Genomic DNA, 3,031 nt, shown 5'->3' on the forward strand with positions numbered 1-3,031 from the left:
TATAACGTGGGATTTGGAAAAGGAGCAGACATCTTGTTTTCAAAACCTGAAGTTTTTCTCAAGACCCAAGTCAACATCGGAACTGCCACAGAACAGGAAAAAGGGAAGCTTTTCCTGCTTCAGTTGTTCATCTGCATCAGAAAGTCCAGTATCCCTGAGACAGGAACCACTGCAATAAGAAGGGAGTGAATAGGTCCTCCCAAAGGAAGATTGTTACTTCATTGTGCCCCTGCCCTGGTCACCAGGAGCAAACTGTGCATTTCCCAACCTAATGCTTGGCAGCACTGAGATGTTTCAGTCATGGTTCATCATAAACCCTGCGTTCTCCATCTTCATGAAATAACCTTGTCTCCCATTGAATTTCCTTTTCCTTCCTTTCTCGGGCTTCTGCTCTTTGTCTTTCTTCAAGTCTATGCTTGGCTTCAGTTGCTGCATCAATGTCTCTGATTTTTAAGTTGAAAGTGACATCCTTCCAAAGGCAGCGGGATTCCTACTCATTCTCATATTCCAACTTTCTCACTTTCTTCTTGATTATAGGCAACTTCTTGGTATCTATGAAAACCAGATATTTTCCCCCGTTGAGTATTTTGTGTACATTACACCATTCTATTCCCCTTCAACTGAGCAGAAAGACTTCTTGTCATTTGGAGAAAAAAATCTCAGCAGAAATTCCGTGCTTCTTGCCCCCTTAGAAAGGTTTGGTGTGGGAGATGATATGGGCACTATAGCCAGTTTTGGAACAATTAATATTGCATTCTCCGCCTAGTTCCACCCAGGGCACTGTGAGGATAGACCTTCCATAACCATTGGGAAATGTGAGAATGTAATGTTCATCATGGTCTAGACACGAGACACAGCCCTGTCCTATGTTGTACACCCCAGTTGACATCCCAAGGAATTTTGATTTGGTCAAGGTATGAGCACTGAATTGTATCTTTTTGTTAAAACATTCAGCATAAAAGGCTGAAATGGGTGGATGATGGGAAACCTGCTCAGCCACAAATGTTACGCTATTCTTGGAAACCCAGGGAACTGGTCCTTCTGAAACTAGTTCTCTTCGGTATCATTTTGGTAATGTCCAGTGACACTGAAAGTTCTCGCCCAAAATGGGGTTGTATGGCTTTTTGGCAACCGATCCTTTCCTTCCTGTGTGAAACGCTGAGAGGTACCATTTTACAACCTGAACCATTCGATCTCTGGCATCCTTCTGGTCACTAATACTCACAAACAGGTCCGGATGTGCAAAAAGTCTGCATACATTTCTAAAAGAGATCTTCTTTCAAGAATAAATGTTGGAAGAACTACCTTAGTAAGATCCATTCCAAGCCTAACCTGTGACAACAGATGCACGATAACTCTCTTGTGCTCTTCCACCGACCCTGCCTCCCCTTCATCATCTATATCATCATGTGAATCGACAAGGTCAGCATCACTTGTTCCATTGGACATGGAAGAATTAAGTGATTCCGTGGTACCTGGGTGCTTTAGACTATTTCCTGAGCGGCTGTGTGTCAAGACTGAGGCAGATCCGGAGGAATCTATTAAGTGATTCTGGAATGAGCCACTGATGGAATTCATCCGCATCATAGAATTCATCTTCACTGCTAGAATAAGAGAACTCTGGGACTGTGTTTGGAGACAAGTTGACATGGCTTGGAGAAGTTAGACTGCTACTGGGTAGTGAGTGCCCACTGCCTGTACTATTTGGTGTTGGAGTCTGATGATGTCCCAAGGTAGCTAATACAAGGTCCAACTGGTAGAGAAGATGGACGCTGCTCTGACTTACACAACTGAGAAGGTTCTGGAGGTAAGACAGTCTGGGAAGGCATTGTGTCGATCACAGGTTCCAAGGGACTAGGTTGATATATTTCATCCACAGGATTAATAGTACTTATAATTCCGTCTGCGTGCTTCTCCGCATTACACTGGTCTTTAGCGATCTGCAGCAGCAGCGTTAATTGATTCTACCATGCTATTTGTTGTCTCTTTGAGAGTTTCAGTTTTCTTTCTCCATTCATCATCTTTGCAGTTTCGAAGTTTGTCATCAAAAAGCTTTAACTGTTCTATCAAGATTTGTAGGTAAGCATCAGCATCTGTACGTTTCTTATCAAAGTCTTGGACACTAGGAACAAATCCTGAATCCATACCTCCACAAGTAGCCGTCAAGAAAGACCTTCACCAAGACCCCCGCCCTGTGTGCCTCCAGGGGAGGGAGCCGAGGGCCACTTCTGAGCACCCGCTCTTCTCCCACCTCCGCTGGATCACCGGGCTGCTGTGCAGTCAGACCGGTCAGGTTCAGCCAGTAAGTGATCTCTGCTGTATTCCAAACTGCCACCACAGGAAGTCAATGGACACCCCCAACTGCTGCTTCCCACAGGAGGCAATTAAGCGGTGCTGAAGAGGGCATGGCTGTGAATTTCCTTACTACACAGGGTCTTGGCTCACAGAATTAAATTTGCTTCTGGTCACCAATTAGACTTCTAGCTCTCCTTAACTAGCTTGCTAATGGGAGTTTTTCTCGAAAGAAAACTAAGTAGAGGAGTGAATGATACACGAAGCTAGAAAGCGTAAAGAAAAAGCCATACGGTTTAGAGGGGAGACCACAGATTTAGACTAGTACTCGGATCTGGGTCTGCCACTTATGAACCACAACGGTGAGCAAGTTCCTTCGTCTTTTTGAGCCCAAGTTTTCCATTTGTAGACGGTGGATAGCACTACCTTGTAGGGATGTCATTAGAGTTAAGTGAAAATATGCATTTAAAATTCTTAACATTTGGAAGGCATGAAATAGATGCTAGCTACTGTTACTATTATTATTCTATTGGAAACAATATTGGAACAGTAGTGACATCTTTTCATAATTTAGGTTCATATCTCAGAGTAAACAAGGCATGATGATTTACTTTTACTGGTTTGACTTGCAACATTTAGATGACTTCTTACTTTAACTGATAGCAAATTGAATAGAAACTTGGTTCTTCGACTTTAAAAAATAAAATAATAATACTGAAACCATAGAAGTAAATCCTAG

At 43.0% G+C, this 3,031-nt stretch overlaps 1 pseudogene; it reads right to left on the reverse strand.

Annotated features, from left to right (window-relative positions):
* Window positions 1-268: 268 nt before the first annotated feature.
* On the reverse strand, window positions 269-2,148 carry LOC136123477 (oxysterol-binding protein-related protein 9 pseudogene; annotated as a pseudogene).
* Window positions 2,149-3,031: the final 883 nt, after the last annotated feature.

Source organism: Phocoena phocoena, chromosome 5, assembly GCF_963924675.1.
Source record: "Phocoena phocoena chromosome 5, mPhoPho1.1, whole genome shotgun sequence".
Lineage (NCBI taxonomy): Eukaryota > Metazoa > Chordata > Mammalia > Artiodactyla > Phocoenidae > Phocoena > Phocoena phocoena.